Below are 27,491 nucleotides of genomic sequence, written 5' to 3' on the forward strand. Positions count from 1 at the left end.
CAGATTTAAGATTTTGGGCAAGAGATACAGGGGGGATGTGAGAAAAAACTTTTTTACGCAGCGAGTGGTGAGGACCTGGAACTCGCTGCCGACGGAAGTGGTGGAAGTGGAGATACTTAATGTTTACAAGGGGAGACTTGAAGGAAATAAACTTGCAGGGCTACGGGGATAGAGCGGGGGAATGGGACTGACTGGATTGCTCTACAGAGAGCCGGCACGGACTTGATGGGCTGAATGGCCTCCTTCTGTGCCATTATGGCTCTATGACTAATTACTTTATATCGAAATAACAACAGAAAACGCTGGAAAAACTCAGCAGGTCAGGCAACATCCGTGGAGAGAGAAACAGAGGCAACGTTTCAGGTCGAAATCCTTCTTCAGGTTTTGACCTGAAACGTTAACTCTGTTTCTCTCTCCACGGATGTTGCCTGGCCTGCTGAGTTTTTCCAGCGTTTTCTGTTGTTATTTCGGATTTCCAGCATCCGCAGTATTTTGCTATCGTACTTTATAATGAACCTTGGTTAGACCACACTTGGAGCACTGTGTGCAGTTCTGGTCTCCATACTGCAAAAAGGACATTGAAGCACTGGAGAAAGTGCAGAAAAGATTTACAAGGATAGTTACCAGAATTGAGAGGATGCGACTATCAGGAAAGATTGAGCAGACTGGGGCTCTTTTCTCCAGAAAAGATAAGACTAAGAGGAGAGCTGATAGAGGTCTTTACAATTCGGGTTCGGCTATTTCTATGTGGGTGAGTCCTGAACAAGGGGCGTAAATATAAGATACCCACTAACAAATCAAATAAAGAATTTAGGAGGAATTTCCTTTCACAGAGAGTGTTGCGAATGGGGAACCTGCACCACATGCAGTGGTTGAAGCAGAAAGCATTGATGCATTTCGAACGAAAGGCTTGGATTTCTATCGCGCATTTCACGACTTCAGGACATCCCAAAGCGCTTGCAGCCAATTAAGTACTTTTGAAGTTTAGTCACTGTTGTAATATAGGAAACATGGTACCTAATTTGTGCACAGCAAGACCCCACAAACAGCAATTTGATACCAGAAAATCTGATGTTGGTTGAGGGATAAATACTGGCGAGAACACCAGGGAGAACTCACCAGCTCTTCTTCGATATAGTGCCAAGGGATCTTTACGTCCACATAAGAGGTTTAACATCCACTCTGAAAAACGGCACCTTCGACAGTGCAGTGCTCCCTCAGTACTGCCCCTCCGACAGTGCAGCACTCCCTCAGTACTGCCCCTCCGACAGTGCGGCGCTCTCTCAGTACTGCTCCTCCGACAGTGCAGCGCTCCCTCAGTACTGCCCCTCCGACAGTGTGGCGCTCCCTCAGTACTGCTCCTCCGACAGTCCGGCGCTCCCTCAGTACTGCCCCTCCGACAGTGCAGCGCTTCCTCAGTACTGATCCCCGACAGTGCAGCGCTCGTTCAGTACTGCCCCTCCGACAGTGCAGCATTCCCTCAGTACTGCCCCTCCGACAGTGCAGCATTCCCTCAGTACTGCCCCCCACCCGACAGTGCAGCGCTCCCTCAGTACAGCGCCTCCGACAGTGCTGCGCCCCTTCAGTACTGCCCCTCCGATGATGCGGCACTCCCTCAGTGCTGCCCCTCCGACAGTGCAGTGCTCCCTCAGTACTGCCCCTCCAACAGTGCAGCGCTCCCTCAGTACTGCCCCTCCGACAGTGCAGCGCTCCCTCAGTACTGCCCCTCCGACAGTGCAGCACTCCCTCAGTACTGCCCCTCCGACAGTGCAGCACTCCCTCAGTACTGCCCCTCCGACAGTGCAGCACTCCCTCAGTACTGCCCCTCCGACAGTGCAGCACTCCATCAGTACGGCCCCTCTGACAGTGCAGCGCTCCCTCAGTACTGCCCCTCTGACAGTGCAGCGCTCCCTCAGTACTGTCCCTCCGACAGTGCAGCGCTCCCTCAGTACTGCCCCTCCGACAGTGCAGCGCTCCCTCAGTACTGCCCCTCCGACAGTGCGGCGCTCCCTCAGTACTGACCTACCGACAGTGCGGCGCTCCCTCAGTACTGCCCCTCCGACAGTGCAGCACTCCCTCAGTACTGCCCCTCCGACAGTGCAGCGCTCCCTCAGTACTGCCCCTCCGACAGTGCAGTGCTCCCTCAGTACTGCCCCTCCGACAGTGCAGCGCTCCCTCAGTACTGCCCCTCCGACAGTGCAGCACTCCCTCAGTACTGCCCCTCCGACAGTGCAGCGCTCCCTCAGTACTGCCCCTCCGACAGTGCAGTGCTCCCTCAGTACTGCCCCTCCGACAGTGCAGTGCTCCCTCAGTACTGCCCCTCCGACAGTGCGGCGCTCCCTCAGTACTGCCCCTCCGACAGTGCAGCACTCCCTCAGTACTGCCCCTCCGACAGTGCAGCGCTCCCTCAGTACTGCCCCTCCGACAGTGCGGCGCTTCCTCAGTACTGCCCCTCCGACAGTGCAGCGCTCCCTCAGTACTGTCCCTCTGACAGTGCAGCGCTCCTTCAGTACTGCCCCTCCGACAGTGCAGCGCTCCCTCAGGACTGTCCCTCTGACAGTGCAGCGCTCCCTCAGGACTGTCCCTCCGACAGTGCAGCGCTCCCTCAGTACTGTCCCTCTGACAGTGCAGCGCTCCCTCAGTACTGTGCTGAAGTTTCAGCCTAGATTTTTCTGCTCAAGTGTCTGGAATGGGACTTGAATCCGCAACCTCCGACTCAGAGGCAAGAGTACTACCCACTGAGCTGCGGCTAACATTCCAATTGCATATTTAACGGTAGGCTGGAAGTTGAAATTAATTTGCCATTTAGATGCCCCTTCAGCAAGTTTATTAATATGTTTTTGTATTTAACATTGTCGGGTAGATGTATTGTAGCTGTACCAGAACAGCTTGGCCAAGGCTGCGGTTAGTTCTGGTGCACAGCCCTTAACAGGACAGGTCGATTGGTGAGGACAAGGTCCAGTAGGTTGTCCCCTCGTGTTGGTTCTCTCATCTCCTGCCCCAGGCCCAGTCTGGCAGCTATGTTCTTCGGGCATTGGCCAGCTCGGCCAGTCATGGTGCTACCGAGCCACTCTTGGTAATAGACATTGAAGTCCCCCACCCAGAGTACATGCTGTGCCCTTGCTACCCTCGGTGCTTACTCCAAGTGGTGTTCAACATGGAGGAGTGCGGATTTATCAGCTGAAGGAGGGCGGTAGGTGGTAATCAGCAGGCGGTTTCCTTGCCCATGCTTGACCTGAAGCCATGAGACTTCATGGGGTCTGGAGTCATTGTTGAGGACTCCCAGAGCCACTCCCCTCCCCAGCGCACCCACCCTTCCGACTGTATACCACTGTACTCCCACTTCAAAAAAATCCTTGGGATATGGCCATTGCCAGCAAGGCTAGCATTTATTGCCCATCCATAGTTGACCTGACTAAGAGTCAAGCACATTGGTGTGGGACTGGAGTCACATTTCGGCCAGATTGGGTAAGGACAATGGGTTTCCTTCCCTAAAGGACTTTAGTGAACCAGTTACATTTTTGCGACAATCTGGTAGCTTCATGATCACTTTTACTGATTCCAGCTATTTATTTCTTAATTCAAATTCTCAAACTACGATGGTGTTTTGAACTGTCTGGCCGGAATTTTGCCTGCACTCAGGGGTTTGGAGGCAGGACCTCTGGCAAAATCGCGAAGATTGACAGCAGGTGGGAAACCCGTTGTTAACCCGCCTCCAATCAATCTTCCCAAGTGTTGGGTCCCCAATTTGTGCATGGACCTGACACCTAGTGGCGGGAAGAGGATTATAGCCACTTAACTGCCTGTTAAAGGTTGTTAACAGGCAGTTAACAGGCTCTGTTTCAATTTTGACACGTCTACTTTGGGCTTCCTGACGTGTGGCGTGCTGTGAGTCTGCTGTAATGTTTCTGCATTGATGACAGCTGCAGAAGTGGTGTGTAGGATTCAATTGTGCACTGGTGAGTTTCAGTGGTAAGAAAATGTTGGGAAATTCATTTTTAATGCATTTAGACTTTTCTGTACGTAACAAGTTTTGAATTGTATGTGTAGTCCCACCTCATTGGGAGAACCTCTCTCACCAGTGAAAGATCACTTCTGTAACCTCACCTGCAGCTGCTATCTGTTCTAGCCTAAGAAGGGAGTCACTGGAGAGCCTGGGTGCAAGAGCTCACCTGTGAACAGTCATTGTCAGTGTTCGCAGCACCTCAATGCTGTCAAACGCTGAGAAATGAGCTGTCAAAGAAAAATTGTGCGTAATAACAACAGAAAATGCTGGAAAAACTCAGCAGGTCAGGCAACATCCGTGGAGAGAAATTTGAGTTGACGTTTCGGGTCGAAACCCTTTTTCAAAACTGGAAAGGAAATAAAATAGATTGAAGGCAGGGCTGCGATCGAACAAAAGAAGTAAAAGAGACATTAAAAGGTATTCAAAACCAGATGAGATGGTAATAGGCCAGTGGAGACAAAAGACAGCTGAGATTAGGTGAGAAGTGTACTGGCTGGATAAGAGACAGCTGCCAGGTGGGAGAGAGAAAAAAAAGGAAAGGGGGAGGGGGAAAGGAGGACCCAAAACAAAGGGGTGGAAAAAAATATAAGTAAAAAAGTAATAGCGGCCGAGGTTATGATCTGAAGTTGTTGAACTCGATATTAAGTCCGGAAGGCTGTAAAGTGCCTAATCGGAAGATGAGGTGCTGTTCCTCGAGTTTACGTTGAGCTTCCGTGGAACAATGCAAGAGGCCAAGGACGGTGAGGTCCGAGTGGGAATGGAGAATTAAAATGACAGGCGACCAGAAGCTCGGGGTCACCCTTACGGACTGAACGGAGGTGTTCCGCAAAGCGGTCACCCAATCTGCGTTTGGTCTCCCCAATGTAGAGGAGACTGCATCGTGAGCAGCGAATACAGTATACTAGATTGCAAGAAGTACAAGTAAATCGCTGTTTCACCTGGAAGGGGTGTTTGGGGCTCTGGACAGTGGGAAGGGGGGAGGTATAGGGGCAGGTGTTACATCTCCTGCGCTTGCACGGGAAGGTGCCAGGCGAAGGGGAAGGGCTGTTGGGGGTGATAGAGGAGTGGACTAGGGTGTCTCAGAGGGAGCAGTCCCCACGGAATGCTGAAAGGGGAGGGGAGGAGAAGATGCGTTTGGTGGTGGGATCACTTTGGAGGTAGCGGAAATGGCGGAGGATGATCCGTTGAATGTGGAGGCTGGTGGGGTGAAAGGTGAGGACAAGGGGAACCCTATCATGGTTCCGGGAGGGAGGGGCAGGGGTAAGGGCAGAAGTGCAGGAGATAGAACGGACACGGTCGAGGGCCGTGTCAACCACGGTAGAGGGGAATCCTCGGTTGCGGAAAAAGGGAGACATGTCGGAAGCACTGGTGTGGAAGGTGACATCGTTGGAGCAGATACGGCGGAGACGGAGAAACTGGGAAAATGGAATAGAGTCCTTACAGGAGGCTGGGTGGGAGGAAGTGTAGTCCAGGTAGCTGTGGGAGTCAGTGGGCTTGTAGTGAATATTGGTCGATAACCTATCCCCAGAGATGGAGACGGAGAAGTCGAGGAAGGGAAGGGAAGAGTCAGAGATGGACCATGTGAAGGTGAGGGAAGGGTGGAAATTGGAGGCAAAGTGAATGAAATTGTCTAGTTCGGGGCGAGAGCAGGAAACGGCACCGATACAGTCATCAATGTACCGGAAAAAGAGGTGAGGGAGGGGACCTGAGTAGGACTGGAACAAAGATTGTTCCACATATCCCACGAAAAGGCAGGCATAGCTAGGACCCATGCGGGTACCCATAGCAACACCTTTGATTTGGAGGAAATGAGTGGAGTTAAAGGAGAAGCTGTTCAATGTGAGAACAAGCTCAGCCAGGTGAAGGAGAGTGGTGGTGGATGGGGACTGGACGGGCCTCTGTTCAAGGAAGAAGCGGAGCGCCCCCAGGCCATCCTGGTGGGGGATGGAGGTGTAGAGGGATTGTACGTCCATGGTGAAAAGAAAGCGGTTGGGGCCAGGAAACTGGAAACTGTTAAAGTGGCGGAGGGCGTCCGAAGAGCCACGGATGTAGGTGGGAAGAGACTGGACAAGGGGAGAAAAGATAGAGTCGAGATAGGAAGAGATAAGTTCCGTGGGGCAAGAACAGGCTGAAACGATGGGTCTACCAGGGCAGTCCTGTTTGTGGATCTTGGGAAGGAGGTAGAAGCGGGCTGTGCGGGGTTGGGGAACTATGAGGTTGGTGGCAGCGGGGGGAAGATCTCCAGAGGAGATGAGGTCAGTGACAGTCTTGGAAATGGTGGTTTGATGTTCGGTAGTGGGGTCATGGTCCAGGTGGAAGTAGGAGGAGGTTTTGGAGAGTTGACGTTCAGCTTCCGCTTGGTAGAGGTCAGTTCGCCAAACAACAACAGCACCACCTTTGTCAGCGGGTTTAATGATAATGTCAGGGTTGGATCTAAGAGAATGGAGTGCTGCAAGTTCAGAGGGAGGTAGGTTGGAGTGAGTGAGGGGAGCAGAGAAATGGAGACGGCCGATGTCACGGCGGCAGTTAGCGATGAAAAGATCTAGAGAGGGTAAGAGGCCAGGGGGAGGGGTCCAGGTAGAACGGGAATTCTGCAAGCGGGAGAAAGGGTCAGTTGTGTGGGGGGAAGACTCCTGGTCAAAGAAGTGGGCACGGAGACGAAGGCGGCGGAAAAAGAGCTCAACATCGTGCCGAGCTCGAAATTCATTGAGGTGGGGGCGTAAGGGGATGAAGCTCAGGCCTTTGCTGAGGACTGATCGTCACTGGCCTATTACCATCTCATCTGGTTTTAAATACCTTTTAATGTCTCTTTTACTTCTTTTGTTCATTCGCAGCCCTGCCTTCGATCTATTTTATTTCCTTTCCAGTTTTGAAAAAGATTTCGACCCGAAACGTCAACTCAAATTTCTCTCCACGGATGTTGCCTGACCTGCTGAGTTTTTCCAGCATTTTCTGTTGTTATTTCGGATTTCCAGCATCTGCAGTATTTTGCTATCGTACTAAAAATTGTGTGTGGTCCCTTTAAGAAAACCGGCAGATGACGCGTCATCAAATGACGTCATCTGACCGGCTTCTTCTTTGTTGGCTGGCAAACCCGCAGGGCGGGCTTAACAAGGCCAATTGACGTAAAATCACGTCCGTGGGCCGGATGAAGTTGGGGGCGGGACTGGAACCCGGAAATCAGCTGACCCACTCCCAAGCCGCATCGATCGCGGCCTTATTCTCTGGTTTACTAGTCCAGTAAAATAACCACTGTACTACCATATACTCGGCATGAGGTATTGGCAATGTGTTTAGGTCACTAGTTTGGACCACACTGCAGCCTACATGTTATATATGCACTGATTCTCTTAGATCCTGTTAGTCAATGGCTGGCCATCACTCCATAAACATGCTAAAGCTTTGGAGGTAGCTGTCTTCACACATCTATTAACACACATGAGAAACTATTAAATGTTGGTGTACAGAGCAATTTAGGTTTCCTCGTACAGGAAACACAGAGTTAGCATGCAGGTACAGCAAGCAATTAGGAGGTCAAGTGGCATGTTAGCTTTTATTGCAATGGGGTACTTAAAAAAGAAATTAGGGGAGCGAAGAGGGGGCATGAAAAAACACTGGTGTTGTGTATGTACCTTTAAGGGAATAACTGGTCTTAGACTGCAGTACCGGCAGCGACCACCCCTGTATAAAAGGCCCTAGCAGGCTTCTGTAGTTTCAGTTTCAAGCTGCCTCTTGTTCAGTAAAGTACCTGTTAAACTGTTCTCCCGAAGTCCGTGTATTATTGAGGCGCGGACTTTACAGTGGCGACGAGTAAGTTCGAACTCACCTGCAGTGTGGCATCATCTCACGGGGATCTCGCCTGAAAGGAAGGTCCTGGAAGGTCGTAGTCCGAGCAACGGGCGTCGACCGAGGGCAACTGCCCGAAGAATCCATCGGTGTTTGGAGAATTGCGGGAGAGACTGTGGTTCCAGCGAATCGTGCTGGTAGCAGGTAGCGCGCTGACCCTTCCGGACTGCGGCGGGTTCAAGCTCGATCGAGCGGCTCTACAAATCGGGCCTCGCAGCGTCGCCGGGAAAAGAAAACAAGAGAGAGAGGGTGGAGTGCACAGGGCGCGGTCGGTGCTCGAGAACAGGACAGCGGAGAGAAACTAAACGGGGGGGAAGGAAAGCGAGGCGCGCCGAAGCTGCGGGTCGCCGCCATTACCCCGTAGAACGCTAGAAGCAGCATGGCAGTAAGGGGAAGCAGCAAAAGCGCGGGAGGCACCATTTTATCCCGTTGGGGAAGAAGCAAAAGCGCGGGAGGCGCCATTTTATTCCATTGGGGAAGAAGCAAAAGCGCGGGAGGCGCCATTTTAAATCGCCCAAGAAGCCGAAAAGTGGCAGTATCACTGCTTTCGACAACGAGGTAGAAGACTGGACCACGTATGTGGAAAGAATTGAAGTGTACTGCAAGGCAAATGAGGTGGCTGATGGAAAGAGGGCGTCGGTATTATTAAATCTGATGGGTGCGAGTACGTACGGCCTATTGCGGAATTTAATTACCCCAGCTAAACCAATGGAGAAAAGTTTTGAGGAGATTGTTCATATCTTACAGGAACATCTAAGCCCTACACCACTGCTGATAGCAGAAAGATTCAAGTTCCATAAAAGAAACCAGCACAAAGATGAGAGCAATGCTGACTATCTTACGGAACTACGCAAGTTATCGAAGCACTGCCAGTTCGGAGCAGGACTGGCAGACACCTTACGGGATAAGTTTGTCTGCGGGCTCCAGAGTGAAGGAACCCAGAAACGACTACTTTCAAAAAAGGACCTGATGCTAGAACAGGCTTTCAGCGTGGCAGTATCCTACGAAGCAGCAACACGGGGAGCTGCGGAAATACAACAGAAACCACAAGAATACAGCGCTAACGAAATGGCGTATGGAGCCGAAAAGTGCTATCGCTGCGGCAGAACAACCCATGAGCAGAAGGACTGCTGGTTTAAAGACAAAATATGCAGACAATGCGGGAAAATGGGACATATAGCAAGAGTCTGCAGGTCGGGAAAGAAGACCAACACGACAAGAACTACTAAGGAACAGTACAGGAAAGTAAAGAAACTGACAGATAGTAGTTCAGAAGATCAGGAGAGTGATAAGGACTCCGGGAGCAGGCGACTAAGTTGTTTAAAGTTACACAACAGGATCGCAAAAGAAGATCACCGAACCATTTGGGTCACCCTCATGATAGCAGGGTCCCCAGTGAAGATGGAATTGGACACAGGATCAGCCCTAACTGTCATGAATCATAGTTACATATAGTTACATAGAGATAGGAACAGGAGTAGGCCATTCGGCCCTTCGAGCCTGCTCCACCATTCAATGAGATCATGGCTGATCTTCATCTGAGATCTTAGCTGATCTTACCAGTTCAGTACCCCGTCCCCGCCTTTTCTCCGTAACCCTTAATCCCCTTAGCCTTCAGAAATATATCCAATTCTCTCTTGAAAATATTTATTGAATTAGCCTTCACAGCCCTCTGTGGCAGGGAATTCCACAGGCTCACCACTCTTTGAGTGAAGAAATTCTTCCTCATCTCTGTTTTAAATGATTTGCCCGCTATTTTTAGACTGTGGCCCCTGGTTCTGTGCTCCCCTGCCATTGGAAACATTCTCTCTGAATTCAGCCTGTCCAGGCCTGCCATAATTTTATATGTTTCGATGAGATCCCCTCTCAATCTTCTAAACTCCAGTGAGTACAAGCCCAAACTATTCAATCTCTCCTCGTAGGTCATTCCCGCCATTCCAGGTATCAGCCTGGTGAATCGCCGCTGCACTCTTTCCATGGCAAGAACATCCTTCCGCAGATGGGGCGACCAAAACTGTACACAATACTCCAGATGCGGTCTCACCAGCACCTTGTACAGCTGTAGTAAGGTATCCCTATTCCTATACTCGAACCCCCTTGATATGAAGGCCAACATACCATTTGCCTTCTTAATCGCCTGTTGCACCTGCATGCTCTCCTTCAGTGACTGGTGCACAAGAACACCCAGGTCCCTCTGCACTTCCCCATCTCCCAATCTATTGCCATTTAGATAATAATCTACCCTCCTGTTTTTACCCCCAAAGTGGATAACCTCGCATTTATCCACATTATAGTGCATCTGCCACGTATCCGCCCATTCCCCCAACCTGTCCAAATCGCACTGTAGCCTCCTGACATCCTCATCAGAGCCCACCCCTCCTCCTAGTTTAGTGTCGTCAGCGAATTTGGAAATATTGCATCCAATTCCCTGATCCAGATCATTTATATATATTGTGAACAGCTGGGGTCCCAGGACAGATCCTTGCGGCACCCCGCTGGTCACTGCCTGCCACTCCGAAAACGAGCCGTTTATTCCAACTCTCTGTTTTCTATCCGCCAGCCAGTTCTCTATCCACGTTAATACTTTGCCCCCAATCCCATGAGCCTTAATTTTGCATGATAATCTTTTGTGTGGAACCTTATCGAAGGCTTTCTGGAAGTCAAGGTACACCACATCCACTGGCTCTCCCCCATCTATTTTACCAGTTACTTCCTCAAAAAATTCCAGCAGATTAGTCAAACACGATTTACCCTTTGTAAATCCATGTTGACTCTGTCCGATCCTTTCCCCATTTGTCAAGTGCTCCGCTATTTTATCCTTAATAATGGACTCTAGCATTTTGCCCACAACCGATGTAAGGCTTACTGGTCTATAATTCCCTGCTTTCTCTCTACCCCCCTTTTTAAATATTGGGGTAACATTAGCTACCCTCCAATCCACGGGTACTGTTCCCGAGTCAATGGAGTTCCGGAAGATGATCCTTAGAGCATCTGCTATCTCCAGGGCCACCTCCTTAAGTACCCTAGGATGTAGTTTATCAGGCCCCGGGGATTTGTCGGCCTTCAGTCCCCTCAACTTACCCAACACCATATCCCTAGAGATACTAATTTCTGTCAGCTCCTCCCTCTCATTAGTCCCTATGTTTGCCGATATTCCTGGGAGGTTATTTGTGTCCTCCTTTGTGAATACAGAACCAAAGTATGAGTTTAATTGGTCTGCCATTTCCTTATTCTCCATTATATATTCTCCCGAATCGGACTGCAAGGGACCGACTTGGGATTTTACCAGTCTTTTCCTCCTGATATACCGATAAAAGCTTTTGCAGTCTGTCTTTATGTTTGCTGCAAGTTTACTTTCGTATTCTATTTTCCCCTTCCTGATTAATCCCTTTGTCCTCTTTTGCTGTATCCTGTACTGCCCCCAATCTTCCGGTCTGGTGCTTTTTTTTGCCAGTTGATATGCCCTTTTTTTTGATTTTATGCTGTCCCTAATTTCCCTCGTTATCCACGGTTGAGCCACCTTTTTAGGTTTATTTTTATGCCAAACCGGTATAAACATGTTCTGGAATTCTTCCATTCTATCTTTGAATGCTTGCCATTGTCTATCCACTGTCAATCCCCCCAGAAACACCACCCAATCAATCTTACCCAATTCCCGTCTCATACCCTCGTAATTCCCTTTATTTAAGTTCTGGACCTTAGTCTCTGATTCAATTTCCTCACTCTCCATCTCGACTGAGAGCTCGATCATATTATGATCGCTCTGACCCAAGGGGCCTCGTACAAGAAGATTGTTGATAAGTCCCTTCTCATTGCACAATACCCAGTCTAAAATGGCCTGATCTCGAGTCGACTCCTCGACATATTGGTCCAGATAACCGTCCCGAAAACATTCCAGGAATTCCTCCTCCTCAGAATTTTTACTAATTTGGGTAGTCCAATCAATATGTAAATTAAAGTCACCCATGATGACAGCTGTGCTCTTATCGCACGCTTCTCTAATTTCCCTTTTTATGCCTTCCCTCACCTCCATATTACTATTTGGAGGCCTATATATCACACCCACTAACGTTTTCCTCCCCTTGCTATTTCTCATTTCTACCCATACAGATTCCGTTTCATCCGAGTTAATATCCTTCCTTTCCATTGCATTAATCCCCTCCTTTACCAGCAATGCTACCCCACCTCCCCTACCTTTTTGCCGATCCTTCCTAAATATTGTATATATATAATCGACGAGACTATGAGCGGCTATTCTCACACATACCCTTAAAGGACACGTCCATTGTATTGAAGACATACACGGGGCAAAAGGTCAACCCCAGAGGAAAAATAAGGGTGCCAGTTGAATATAACGGAAAGGAAACACAGAAACTATACATGTATATACTACGAGATGGAGGACCACCATTATTGGGACGTGAATGGATCCGAAGACTACAATTGGATTGGCATTCCATTCTGGCACTAACTGTGACTGACAAAAAAGATGATGACGTCGCACCTGGACGTCTGTCACAAATCCTATCTGACGCGGAAGAGGTGTTCCAACAAGGACTTGGGACTCTAAAAGGAGTAAAGGCAACCATAAAGATTGAGGATAACGCAACCCCAAAATTTTTCAAGGCCAGACTGGTGCCATACGCGATACGCCCAGCTGTGGAAGCTGAACTGGACAGTCTGGAGTGTTCGGGGGTGCTGTCTAAGGTGGGCTGGAGCGAGTGGGCCACACCCATCGTTCCTGTAATGAAGAAAGCATTGAGCAGCACGCCTGGGGAGCCAAGGAAGGTTCGCATCTGTGGGGACTTCAAGGTGACTGTGAACCCAGTCCTGCACACAGTACAGTATCCGCTTCCGCGGATAGAAGATATTTTCACCTCACTATCTGGAGGGAAACGTTTTACAAAGATTGACCTGGCTCAAGCATATCTACAAATGGAGGTGGAAGAAGCATCTAGGAAATACCTCACGATAAACACTCACAAAGGCCTTTACCAATACAATCGACTGGTATTTGGGATAGCATCGGCCCCGGCTATGTGGCAGAGGGCAATGGAACAAGTCCTGCAAGGGATCCCGGGGACCCAGTGTTATTTGGACGACATCCTGGTTACGGGCGAAAATGACAATGAACACCTTGCCAACCTGGAACAGGTGCTCACGAGATTGCAGGAATATGGGCTACGAGCCAACCATCCCAAATGCGAGTTCTTCAGGAGACAAATCTCGTATTGTGGCCACATGATTGATGAGGAAGGGTTGCATAAGTCGCCGGGCAAGATTGAGGCTGTAGTCAAGGCTCCAGCACCAGAAAATGTGTCGCAACTGAGGTCGTTCCTCGGGCTGGTGAACTACTACCATAAGTTCTTGCCGAATTTATCTACAATTCTGCACCCACTGAACGCCCTCCTTCAAACTGGTGTAACATGGAAATGGAGTGATGAGTGTAAGCGTGCCTTTCAGGAATGTAAATGCCAAATCACTTCAAAAGAAGTATTGGCCCACTACAACCCAACACTACCGATTCGGTTGGCATGTGATGCGTCACCTTACGGCATTGGAGCGGTGCTGTCACACAAATTCCGTGATGGTTCAGAGAGGCCAATAGCCTTTGCATCGCGCTCGCTAACCTCAGCCGAGTGTAACTGTGCCCAGATTGACAGGGAGGCCCTCAGCCTGGTGTGGGGGGTGAAGAAGTTCAATCACTATCTGCACAGGCAGAAATTCACCCTACTGACTGATCATCAACCCCTGGTCTCAATTTTTAACCCAAAGGGCGTTCCGGTGATGACGGCGCAACGGCTGCAAAGATGGTCACTTTTTCTGGGGGCACATCAGTTTGACATAGAGTACAAAGGTACGAAACAACATGGAAACGCTGATGGGCTGTCGCGCCTACCGTTGCCTACGGCGGAAGAAGCACCTGCAGTGGACCCGGTGGAGATATTCCATGCGACCATAGTCGAATATTTGCCTGTTACAAACGCAAGTATTGAGAAGGAAACCCGAAATGACCCGACACTCTCTCGGATCTATGATTTGACGGTGAAGGGATGGCCAGCATATGGCGACTCACTGTTGCCAGCATTCTCGCCAAGGAGAGAACAGCTGTCAGTGTGCCAGGGAACCTTGATGTGTGGATCCCGAGTGGTAATTCCACCCAAGTTGAGAGATAGAGTACTCAATGAGCTTCACGAGGGTCATCTGGGAGGGGTAAAAATGAAGAGCCTAGCCAGGGTGTTTGTGTGGTGGCCGGGAATCGATAAAGAAATCGAGGATATGACCAAGAGATGCACAGGATGCCAGAAGGTCCAAAACGCTCCACCACAGGCCCCGCTACATCCATGGGAGTAGCCCTCATCTCCATGGCAACGGGTACACATTGATTTCGCTGGTCCATTTATGGACTCAATGTTTCTAATCGCTGTGGACGCCCATTCAAAATGGCCAGAGGTCATTAAAATGTCCTCCACCACCACGGAGAAAACTATTGCAGTCCTAAGGACCATATTCACCAGGAATGTGTTGCCAGAACAGATCTGTTCCGACAATGGCCCACAGTTTGTGTCTGAGGATTTCCGGAGGTTCCTGAAGAATAATGGGGTGAAACATTACACATCTGCCCCATATCATCCAGCCACAAATGGATTGGCTGAGAGGTTTGTTCAGACCTTTAAAAAGGCCATAAAGGCAATGTATAATGACGACATACCACTGCAACACAAGGTGGATAACTTCCTGTTTGCTTACCGGAATGCGACACATACAGTAACCAACCAAACTCCAGCCGTACTGTTTTTCAACCGGAGACTAAGATGTCGCTTGGATTTGCTCAAACCAAACATAAGACAAGATGTTGAGGATAAGCAGTTCCAGCACATAAATGAGAAGCCAACCAGGAGCTTCAAGATAGGGCAACCAGTCTTGGCCCGCGACTACCGAACAGAAAAATGGCAGCCAGGCACGATATGCACACAGCAGGGACCACTAATGTACACAGTGGACGTTGGAGAGAGCATCGTGAGACGCCATGCTGACCAGATTCTAGAGTCACAGGAACAAGCCAAACCTGTACCACAAGCATGTGCACCTGGTAATGAGCCCGAAGTACAGATTGCGTCTACCTCAGAAGCAGGGGTATTGGAAGCTGACGAACCAACCAATGACAATGAGCCAGAATTGACTCCACCGCCAGAACAGGATACTCGAGAAAGGCACTATCCAGTCCGGATCAGGAAGCCTCCTCAAAGACTGAACTTATAAATGACTATTTCAGTTGATGTATATATTACTGAGAAAATTGTAATTGTAATTAGTTATTATTTAGTTGTTAAATGAATGTTATGTACTGTTTATCTAAAAGGGGAGGAATTGTTGTGTATGTACCTTTAAGGGAATAACTGGTCTTAGACTGCAGTACCGGCAGTGACCACCCCTGTATAAAAGGCCCTAGCAGGCTTCTGTAGTTTCAGTTTCAAGCTGCCTCTTGTTCAGTAAAGTACCTGTTAAACTGTTCTCCCAAAGACCGTGTATTATTGAGGCGCGGACTTTACAACTGGCGAGCAAAAAAAAGGAAAATCCCAAGGTGTTTTATAAGTATATTAAGGGTAAGAGGATAACCAGGGAAAGAGTAGGGCCCATTAGGGACCAAAGTGGCAATCTGTGTGTAGAGCCGGAAGATGTAGGTGAGGTTTTAAATGAATATTTTCCATTTGTGTTCACTATGGAGAAGGACGATGTAGGCATAGAAATCAGGCAGGGGGATTGTGATATACTTGAACAAAACATAGTACCATTGTTCAAGAAGGGTAGTAGGGATAAACCAGGGATTTACAGGCCAGTGAGCCTAACATCAGTGGTAGGGAAATTATTGGAAAAAATTCTGAGGGACAGAATAAGTCTCCATTTGGAGAGGTAAGGATTAATCAAGGATAGTCAGCATGGCTTTGTCAGGGGGAGATCATGTCTAACCAATTTGATTGAATTTTTCGAGGGGGTGCCTAGGTGTGTGGATGAGGGTAGTGCAATTGATGTAGTCTACATGGACTTAAGTAAGACTTTTGACAAAGTCCCGCATGGGAGACTGGTCAAGAAGGTAAGAGCCCATGGGATCCAGGGCAATTTGGCACATTGGATCCAAAATTGGCTTAGTGGCAGGAGGCAGAGGGTGATGGTCGAAGGTTGTTTTTGTGACTGGAAGCCTATGTCCATTGGTGTACCGCAGGGATCGGTGCTGGGTCCTTTGCTGTTTGTAGTGTACATTAATGATTTAGATATGAATGTAGGAGGTATGATCAGTAAGTTCGCAGATGACACAAAAATTGGTGGAGTGGGTAAATAGCGAGGAGGGAAGCCTCAGGCTACAGGACGATATAGACGGGTTGGTCAGATGGGCAGAACAGTGGCAAATGGAATTTCACCCTGAAAAGTGTGAGGTAATGCATTTTGGGAGGACTAACAAGGCAAGGGAATACACAATGAATGGTAGGACCCTAGGAAGGACAGGGGGTCAGAGGAACCTTGGTGTGCATGTACATAGATCCCTGAAGGCAGCAGAACAGGTGGATAAGGTGGTTAAAAAGGCATTTGGGATACTTGCCTTCATTAGCCGAGGCATAGAATATAAGAGCAGGGAGGTTATGATGGAGCTGTACAAAACGCTGGTGAAGCCACAGCTGGAGTACTGTGTGCAGTTCTGGTCGCCTCACTATAGGAAGGATGTGATTGCTTTGGAGAGGGTGCAGAGAAGATTCACCAGGATGTTACCTGGGCTGGAGCGTTTCAGCTATGAAGAGAGACTGGACAGGCTGGGGTTGTTTTCCTTAGAGCAGAGAAGGCTGAGGGGAGACCTGATTGAGGTGTACAAAATTATGAGGGGCATAGATAGGGTAGATAGAAAGGAACTTTTCCCCTTAGTAGAGGGGTCAATAACCAGGGGGCATAGTTTCAAGGTAAGGGGCAGGAGGTTTAGAGGGGATTTGAGGAAAAAAAATTTCACCCAGAGGGTGGTTGGAATCTGGAACTCACTGCCTGAAAGGGTGGTAGAGGCAGGAACCCTCACAACATTCAAGAAGCATTTAGATGAGCACCTGAAACACCATAGCAGACAAGGCTACGGACCAAGTGCTGGAAAATGGGATTAGGATAGATAGGGCTTGATGGCCGGCGCCGACACGATGGGCCGAAGGGCCTCTTTCTGTGCTGTACTATGACTATGACAGGAGTAAGGAAGTCTTGCTACAATTGTACAGGGCTTTGGTGAGACCACACCTGAAGAACTGTGCACAGTTTTGGTCTCCTTATCTGAGAAAGGACATACTTGCCTTAGAGGCGGCACAACGAAGGTTCACAAGATTGATCCCTGGGATGAGAGGGTTGTCCTATGAGGAGAGATTGAGTAGAGTGTGGTTATACTCTCTGGAGTTTAGAAAAATGAGAGGTGATCTCATTGAAACATACAAGATTCTGAGAGGGATTGACAGGATAGATGCTGAGAAGTTGTTTCCCCTGGCTGGAGAGTCTAGAACTGGGGGCAGAGTCTCAGGATTGAGGGTCGGCCATTTAAGACTAAGATGAGGAGGAATTTCTTCACTCAGACGGTTGTGAATCTTTGGAATTCTCTACCCCAAAGGGCTGTGGATGATGAATTGTTGAGTATATTCAAGGCTGAGATCGATAGATTTTTGGACTCTAGGGGAATCATGGGATATGGAGATCGGGTGGGAAAGTGGGGATGAGATTGATGATCAGCCATGATCTTATTGAATGGCGGAACAGGCTCGAGGGGCTGTATGGCCGACTCCTGCTCCTAATTTTTATCTTATGTTCCTAACAGCTGCATGACATCTGGTAATAGCAGGACAAACAGAACCCCCCATAATCTTATGAAAGAATTGATCCATGGAAGTGATTCAGATACATTTGTAAACCAATAAGGTTTTGTTATGGTTTATGCTATCTCAAAACCATTATAATCTTGTTATCACTCCTGGGTAAAACTATTACTCTTTGTTTTTATAGCATAAATATAATCTGGATAATTTCATGGAAGATCTCAACATTTTAACCAGTATATAACAGGTTATTGAATCTATATTCCTGATGTTATCTCTTAATCAATAAAAGTGGAGTCTATTCTCTTTTCTTCTCCTTAGGCAGTCCCTGGGAACCGAGGATGACTTGCTTCCACACTAAAAATGAGTTCTCAGGTGACTGATGAGTCTAATGCGGGACCTACAGTCTCTGTCACAGGTGGGGCAGACGGTGGTTGAAGAGGTGAGTGGGTGGGGTGCTTGGGTTGACGTGCGCTCCTTGCGCTGCCTGCGCTTGGTTTCTGCTCGAGGTGTTCGGCGCCTTCCCAGATGCTTCTCCTCCACTTTGTGCGGTCTTGGGGCCGGGATTCCCAGGTGTCGGTGGGGATGTTACAATTTTTCAAGGATGCTTTGAGGGTGTCCTTGAAGCATTTCCTCTGCCCACCTGGGGCTCTCCTGCCGTGCCGGAGCTCCGAGTAGAGCACTTGTTTTGGCAGTCTCGTATCGGGCATGCAGACGATGTGGCCCGTCCATCGGAGCTGATCGAGCGTGGTCAAAGCTTCGATGCTGGGGATGTTGGCCTGAGTGAGAACACTGACGTTGGTGCGCCTATCCTGCCAATGGATTTGCAGGATCTTGCAGAGGCAGCGTTGGTGGTACCTCTCCAGTGCGTTGAGGTGTCTACTGTACATGGTCCATGTCTCTGAGGCATACAGTAGGGCGAGTATCACTACTGCTCTGTAGACCATGAGCTTGGTGCCGGGTTTGAGGTCCTGGTCTTCAAACACTCTCTTCCTCAGGCGACCGAAGGCTGCACTGGCACACTGAAGGCGGTGTTGGATTTCGTCATCGACGTCTGCCCTTGTTGACAGTAGGCTCCCGAGGTATGGAAAGTGGTCCACGTTGTCCAAGGCCTCGTCGTGGATTTTGATAATCGGGGGGCAGTACTGTGTGGTGGGGGCAGGTTGGTAGAGGACCTTTGTCTTTCGGTTGTTTAGTGTAAGGCCCATGCTCTCTTATGCTTCGGTGAAGGTGTTGACGATGGTTTGGATTTCGACCTCTGACTGTGCGCAGATGCAAGCGTCGTCTGCATACTGTAATTTGATGACAGAGGATGGGACGACCTTGGATCTGGACTGGAGGCGACGGAGGTTGAACGGTTTCCCGTTTGTTCTGTAGATTAGCTCCACTCCAGCGTGGAGCTTACTGAGGGTGAGGTGGAGCATTGCAACAAGGAAGATCGAGAAGAGCATTGGTGCGATGACACAGCCTTGCTTGACCCCGGTCCATACGTGAAATGGTCTGACTGCGCTAAAGAATCCACGCATGTTATGGTTGTCGGCTAGCTGCTGAATCTCCTGCGCTTTCTCCACCCACCATCTGTTCTTTAGGTCGCGAGTTTTTTGTTGGACCTCGGCCTTCAGGTGTCTGTAGAGCTGCTTTCTTGCTCTCGAGTTGTGTTGCTGTTTCCAGATCAGGAATGCCTTGCGCTTGCGGCTTATTAGCTGCTGGATCTCCTGGCTGTTTTCATCGAACCAGTCTTGGTGTTTCCTGGTCGAGTGACCGAGCGTCTCTTCACAGGTGCTGATTATGGAGGCCTTGAGTGCAGACCAGGCGCTGTGGACACTCTGTGTCTCTGCATCACTGGGAGTCATCAGGTGGGTTGTGAGGCGAGGCTGAATTTGGCTTTCTTAGCAGGGTCTTTGAGTGCTCCAGCGTTGATTTTCCTGCGGCATTGTTTCTGTTGCTGCCGCTGTTTTGGGGGTACATTGATGGAGATAACAGAGCGGATTAGGCTGTGGTCTGTCCAGCAGTCATCAGCTCCTGTCATGGCGCGGGTGACGCGGACGCCCTTGCGGTCCCTCACTCGGACGATGACGTAGTCCAGCAGATGCCAGTGCTTGGAGCGAGGATGTTGCTATGAAGCCTTGGGCTTGTCTCTCTGATGGAACAAGGTGTTGGTTATAACAAGGCCATGTTCTAAGCATTTCGTCAGGAGGAGGGTACCGTTGGAGTTGGCTTTCCCTACCCCCTCTCTGCCGATCACACCTCCGCAGTGGTCTGTGTCCTTTCCAACTCTGGCGTTAAAGTCACCAAGGATGATCAGCTTGTCGCCGTTGGGACTCGGGGCAGGGATTGCTCGAGGCTGGAGTAGAATTCCTCTTTGGTCTCGTCTGTGATTTCCAGTGTTGGGGCGTACGTACTGATGACCGTAGCGCACTGGTTCCGGTCTGTGATTTCCAGTGTTGGGGCGTACGCACTGATGACCGTAGCGCACTGGTTCCGGTCTGTGATTTCCAGTGTTGGGGCGTATGCACTGATGACCGTAGCGCACTGGTTCCGGTCTGTGATTTCCAGTGTTGGGGCGTACGCACTGATGACCGTAGCGCACTGGTTCCGGGCTGTGATTTCCAGTGTTGGGGCGTACGCACTGATGACCGTAGCGCACTGGTTCCGGTCTGTGATTTCCGGTGTTGGGGCATACACACTGATGACCGTAGCGCACTGGTTCCGGTCTGTGATTTCCAGTGTTGGGGCGTACGCACTGATGACCGTAGCGCACTGGTTCCGGTCTGTGATTTCCAGTGTTGGGGCGTACGCACTGATGACCATAGCGCACTGGTTCCGGGCTAGGCTGAGCCGTGGAGTCATGAGGCGTTCGTTTATTCCACAAGGAGAGTCTCCGAGACGTCCAACTAGCTCATTTTTTATGGCGACTCCGACCCCATGGAGGCGGCGTTCTTCTTCAGGTTTGCCTTTCCAGAAGAAGGTGTAACCACCGCCTTGCTCCTTGAGTTGGCCTTTCCATGCCCGCCGGGTCTCACTTAGGGCGGCGATCTCTATATTGAAGCGTCTGAGCTCCTGGATAACGATAGCAGTACGGCGTTCCGGTCTGTCACTGTTGGGGTTGTTCATGAGGGTCCTGACATTCCAGGCCCTGAACTTCATTTTAAAGGGTGGAAGATGCCTGTGTGGGAATTCTTTTAACGTGGGGTGGCCGTTGCATACCAGCTACCACACGGGCTTGACAGAGCAAGATCTTGGTCCAATGGCAAGGGGATCCAAGACGATTGGAGACCAGGCTCTGCTACATCGGCCTAGCACACACACACAAACATACTGCTACTGTCCTCCTCCCTCCTTCCTGCAGGTCCTCTCTGCCTGGGTTTCATAGGATGCAATGTAATCCTCCCGACCTCGCTATTGGCCCATGCTGCACCTTCCCTGGGCGCCGACCCCGCTGCTGGTCCACGCTGCGCCACTCCTGGGCCTCAACCATGCTGCTGGGCTGGTCCTTGTTCCTGGGGCTCGTCCTCGTCCCTGGGCCTCGACCTCGCTCCTGGGCCTCGACCTCGCTCCTGGATCCCGGCCTCGCTGCTCCTCCCATCCCTGCTCCTGGGTCTCGACCTCGCTCCTGGGCCTCGACCTCGCTCCTGGGCCTCGACCTCGCCCCTGGGTCCCGACCCCGCTCCTGGGCCTCGACCTCGCCCCTGGATCCCGACCTCGCTCCTGGCTCCCGTCCCTGCTCCTGGGCCTCGACCTCGCTCCTGGATCCCGGCCTCGCTGCTCCTCCCGTCCCTGCTCCTGGGCCTCGACCTCGCTCCTGGGCCTCAACCTCGCTCCTGGGCCTCGACCTCGCTCCTGGGCCTCGTCCTCACTCTCGACCTCGTCCTTGCTCCTGGGCCTCGACCTCGCTCCTGGGCCTCGTCCTCACTCTCGACCTCGTCCTCGCTCCTGGGTCCCGACCTCGCTCCTGTGTCCCGGCCTCACTCCTGGGCCTCGACCTCGCTTCTGGGCCTCGACTATTAATTGGTAGTAATCTTAATTTCATTCCGATCGGAAAAACACGGCGATATCGGCGTCTCTAGCCGCATCTTCCGCTCCCTCTGCAGAGCTCATGTCGGCGGCGGCCTCTCTCTCATCTCTTGTAATCAGTCCTTGAAACACAGTCTTGTTTATGGGTGGCCTAAATTCCCCTCCTACGAATTTGTTTTGCTAACCTGCAGCCTTGACATCGGCGTTTTAAAAAGTCATAGGTTTTTAAAATAACGAAAAATAAAATTAGGATTCTCAGTATAACGGAACAGAGCATTATATACTTTGAGCAGTCTGAGTTGGCATGACCTACTCAAAGGTCAGGCACAGTGTTAGTGGGGTGGGAGGAATTCAGCATTTTGACTTTCCAGTCCAAACCTAGCAAGTTCTAATGGATATTCTATGTGGTGTTTCAGCATTCATTACCTCCTTTGCTGTCTCTCTCTACCTCAGTTAGGCATAGGATCAGCTGAATGTGATAACAAACAAATTTTATTTGGCACAGGAGGCATTTCATCAAGCTGATCATACTACGAAAATCAGACGGATTCACAAAAATAGGCATTCTCTCAACAAACCACGGACATTAAATTAATATTATATTAAAAATCTTATATCTGCATGCACTTCCTGTCTCCAAACCTTATTTCCTGCTGTCATGCTTTGGCCGCACATCTGTGTCAGTTTTTCCCATTGTAACTTCCTCTTTCCATATTTCCTATTCAATTTACTTGTATCAACTTTGCCACAGTTTGTTGATGAACCAATCAAATCACTCAAAATGTTTTTTCAAGAGATTTTCATCCCCCATTTTTTCTCAGTAGCTGAAATTTCTAATGCCCAAAATAAGGTTTGAAGCAAAAAAAATAAAAAATAAAAATAATTATATATTTTGCAATAATATAATTACATTTATTAATTGCATTGTTTTTGTGTTTTTTACTTGAAGGCCTCAGCCCCTACTAAAAGCCTGAGCCAAGAGTGCATGACTCTGTTCATTGAAGGCAGGTGCTGAAGTCTGAGCATGTGCAGTGCGCAGATTGCCCACCTGTTGTAGGACCTGCTCTTCAATAGACAGATGCTCTGCTCTGCCACATTACTGCCCAGGTGGTTCAGCTGAAAATACCCCTCTGTGTTCTTCATTCTCTCTTCTTCAGCTTACTATGCTTCTGACATTTATATCTATCTATATATATAAAAGGATACTTCTGTCTGTCATTCCGTCTGTCTTTCTGTCTGTCTGTCTGTCTTGATTTAACTCGAAAGTTATAGAGCGTACCTACACGTGCATTACGTCAAAAGAAAGCTGACGATTCCAGAACCGTCCTAAGCGTATTTACGTTTCGGCCGGACAAAAATTGCGCCCGCGGTATCCAAAAAACGTTCAACATTCCGTTCATTAGCATCTCATTATCCACTCATTAGCGACAGAGTGACCTCGAGGTCGACCAATCGTACGCCGGGTTCCTGGCGCGTGCGGGTGGGCCCTCCTACAGTCGAGTGACGGGACGATTGACCAATCCTACACTTTGGTGACCTGACGGTCGGCCAATTGGTGCGTGTGTGGGCGGGCCTTATCGTTCTGAACCGAGGTGAGTCGCCGCCATCTTGATTCTAAACTTTTCATTTCTTTTTCCCACTTTCTGCGTGTTCCTTTTCAAATCTACATTTCCAGCAAAAAAAAAGTTGCTTTTAAAACACAAATTGTTTTTAAAAAAAGTTAATTAATTTGTAAATCTTTTCTCTAACCTCTATAATTCTCCTACCTTTCACCGTTTTTCCAGGCCCGGGGCCTAGGCTTCTCCAACTGCCAGCAGTGCAACTCTAGACCCAGGCTTCCGGCCTAGGCAGAGACAAACACTGGCAGAGGAGAGAGGGTGTGCTGCCTCAGCTCCATTCCCAGGGTCAGTAGGTGGGGAGGCTTCATAAGCAACTGGGGTAGGTCGCAAGCCCTGAATAATAATCTGAAGATCCTGTGTTTGCAGCTGAGGAAATTTCTTCTGCTGACAGCCCCAGATTAACGGCAGCCATCTTTGTCAAGGAGGGCGAAAAGTTTCAGTGCGACGCCATTTTGATTCAGTGTGTAACAGAGTGCCTGCGCGGCCATCTTAGCACAGGAACATAGAGTGGGTGGGGCTTCTGTGCTCCAAATCGGGTCCTGGTGACCGAGACAGACAATCGACTGTGTGGGCGGGGCCTAATCTTTCCAACTGAAAAGCAAGCGGCGGCCATTGTTTGTGGTACAACACTGAGAGGTGAGGACCCCTTTTTTAATAAAAAGATTGGTGAGGTTGTAAAGTGTATGTTATAGAAAGATTTACCAAAAATGTTTTATAAGTACAGGAAACTTTGTGCTATCCAGAGGTGAGCTATCCGGCAATCTGGAGCCACCACAAAAATCAGCAGCCGTTTTTTATTCTTTGTTTGTTTATTTTCCTTTGTTTGAACAGTCAAGCTGTGCAAGGTCTGTAGCTATAGCAACAGCTTCAACTGTAGAGCTTTAGGGCCACACCTGAAGCTGTTGCTAAGCACCAGTGTTTGTTGTCAAATACGGAGATAAGAATCTCCATATCTCTCAACATTAACTCTGGAGAGTAGGGCAGTTTTAAGGCAAGGCAGCAGCTCGGTCCCGTGGGTGCCAGATAGCACAAAGTTTCCTGTACTTTAAGTATATCTCCCCCCCTCCCTTTCCACCCCCCACACCCCCACCCCCCCTCCCCCCCACAGCCCCCACCCCACCCTTCCCCCCCACACCCCCTCCACACACCTCACACACACCCCCACCCCTCCTTCCCCCACCACACCCCAACCCCCCTTCTCCCCCTCACACCTCCACCCCCACACACCCCCACCCCCCCCACACCCCCACACCCCCACTCCTTCCCCTCCCCCCTCCCCTCCTCCCCCCTCCCCTTCCCATCCGCTCTCTCTCTCTCTCTCTTCCCCCCAGTCGCTCTCTCTCTTCCCCCCCAGTCGCTCTCTCTCTTCCCCCCCAGTCGCTCTCTGTCTTCCCCCCCAGTCGCTCTCTCTCTTCCCCCCCAGTCGCTCCCTCTCTTCCCCCCCAGTCGCTCTCTCTCTTCCCCCCCAGTTGCTCCCTCTCTTCCCCCCCAGTCGCTCCCTCTCTTCCCCCCATCGCTCCCTCTCTTCCCCCCCAGTTGCTCTCTCTCTTCCCCCCCAGTCGCTCTCTCTCTTCCCCCCCAGTCGCTCTCTCTCTTCCCCCCCAGTCGCTCTCTCTCTTCCCCCCCAGTCGCTCTCTCTCTTCCCCCCCAGTCGCTCTCACTCTTCCCCCCCCGTCGCTCTCACTCTCCCCCCCGTCACTCTCCCTCTTCCCTCCCGTCGCTCTCTCTCTTCCCCCCCATCGCTCTCTCTCTTCCCCGTCACTCTCTCTCTTCCCCCCATCGCTCTCTCTCTTCTCCCCGTCACTCTCTCTCTTCCCCCCCAGTCGCTCCCTCTCTTCCCCCCCAGTCGCTCTCTCTCTTCCCCCCCAGTCTCTCTCTCTCTTCCCCCCAGTCGCTCTCTCTCTTCCCCCCCGTCGCTCTCTCTCTTCCCCCCAGTCGCTCTCTCTCTTCCCCCCAGTCGCTCTCTCTCTTCCCCCCGTCGCTCTCTCTCTTCCCCCCAGTCGCGCTCTCTCTTCCCCCTGTCGCGCTCTCTCTTCCCCCCAGTTGCGCTCTCTTCCCCCCAGTCGCTCTCTCTCTTCCACCCCAGTCGCTCTCTCTCTCTCTTCCCCCCCAGTCGCTCTCTCTCTCTCTTTCCCCCCAGTCGCTCTCTCTCTCTCTTCCCCCCCAGTCGCTCTCTCTCTCTCTCCCCCCCCAGTCGCTCTCTCTCTTCCCCCCCCAGTCGCTCTCTCTCTCCCCCCCCCCAGTCGCTCTCTCTCTTCCCCCCCCCCAGTCGCTCTCTCTCTCTCTCTTCCAACAACAATATGCCCTCAAAAGACCCTCGGCACCGCCGGGCACTTCAGCTAGTAGAGTATAAAGTAACTAAAGCTACAACATGTGTATAATTAGTACAATCTGTCATTTTTTCTTTCCTTCTATCTCTCTCACACACATATAAACAGTCGATATCTGAATAAACCCTTGAAGTTTGTCCTCTAACTTTTCTTCAAATCATTGTGAAAAACAAACAAATAGGTTTTGTTCGAGACTAAAAAGAAGCACTCTATCATTTGGCTAGCTGAAATGCGTTTGATGCATTCTGAGACATTGTGCACACTGCAGGGACTATCAGCTAGGAGGGAAATTAATTTTTACCATTTACATATTGATTGATGTTAAGTTGAAATTTAGTACAAAATACAAATATTTAACAAGTGAGGAGAATACCTTTAAGGTTCAAATGTGTTGCAATGAGCAGATTTAGCAAACAAGCTGAGACAGGTGAAGACTAAAGTTAGAAGGTGTTCCACAGGTGGAGAAAGGGGTGTATTGCAGGCTTACTAGTGATCTGTGACCTTACTTCAGTTAAATTAATGTTGGGAGAGGTGGTGGGATCACACAGGAGAGACTGAATGGTGAACAATTATCACCTTGTACATAAGAACATAAGAAATAGGAGCAGGAGTAGGCCATTCGGCCCCTCGAGCCTGCTCTGCCATTCAATAAGATCATGGCCGATCTTGTATCTCATCTCCACTTCCCTGCATTATCCCCATATCCCTTGATTCCTTTAATATTCAAAAATCTATCGATCTCTGTCTTGAATATACTCAATGACTGAGCCTCCACAGCCCTCTGGGGTAGAGAATTCCAAAGGTTCACCACCCTCAGTGAAGAAATTCTCCTCATCTCAGTCCTAAATGGCCGACCTCTTATTCTGAGACTGTGACCCCTGGTTCTAGACTCCCCAGCCAGGGGAAACATCCTCCCTGCATCGACCCTGTCAAGCCCTGTAAGAATTTTGTATGTTTCAATAAGATCACCTCTCATTCTTCTAAACTCTAGAGAATATAGGCCTAGTCTACTCAATCTCTCCTCATAGGACAATCCCCCCATCCCAGGAACCAGTCTGGTGAACCTTCGTTGCACTCCCTCTATGGCAAGTATATCCTTCCTTAGGTAAGGAGACCAAAACTGTCCACAATACTCCAGGTGTGGTCTCACCAGGGCCCTATATAATTGCAGTAAGACGTCTTTACTCTTATACTCAAATCCTCTTGTAATAAAGGCCAACATACCATTTGCTTTCCTAATTGCTTGCTGTATCTGCATGTTAACTTTCAGTGATTCGTGTACAAGGACACCCAGGTCCGTCTGAACACCAACATTTCCCAATCTCTCACCATTTAAAAAATACTCTGCTTTTCTAGTTTTCCTACCAAAGTGGTTAACTTCACATTTCTCCACATTATATTCCATTTGCCATGTTCTTGCCCACTCACTTAATCTGTCTATATCCCCTTGAAGCCTCCTTGTATTCTCCTCACAACTTACATTCCCACCTTGCTTTGTACAGAAACAAGGGCTGTGGTGTCGCTCATGATGTCAAAGATACGGTGCTTTACAACAAAGGGGTGTTTAACTGTATGGTGCACAAGATCAGGGCCACTGATATAACTATCATTTTCCATTAGTCCCACTCCCCTGCTCTTTCCCCACAGCCCTGCAATTCTTTTCTATTCAAGTATTTATCCAATTCCCTTTTGAAAGTTACTATTGAATCTGCTTCCACCGCCCTTTCAGCCAGCGCGTTCCAGATCACAACAACTTGCTGCATAAAAAAAATTCCCCATCTCACCTCTGGTTCTTTTGCCAATTACATTAAATCTGTGTCCTCTGGTTACCGACCCTCCTGCC

At 49.7% G+C, this 27,491-nt stretch overlaps 1 pseudogene; it reads right to left on the minus strand.

Moving 5' to 3' along the window:
* LOC147108982 (uncharacterized) overlaps positions 1-27,175 on the minus strand; it is a 32,097-nt pseudogene extending 4,922 nt beyond the window's left edge.
* Between the last annotated feature and the right edge of the window lie 316 nt (positions 27,176-27,491).

Source organism: Somniosus microcephalus, chromosome 12 (assembly GCF_052327205.1).
Source record: "Somniosus microcephalus isolate GS21.2 chromosome 12, FLI_Smic_1.0, whole genome shotgun sequence".
In the NCBI taxonomy this organism is placed as follows: Eukaryota; Metazoa; Chordata; class Chondrichthyes; order Squaliformes; family Somniosidae; genus Somniosus; species Somniosus microcephalus.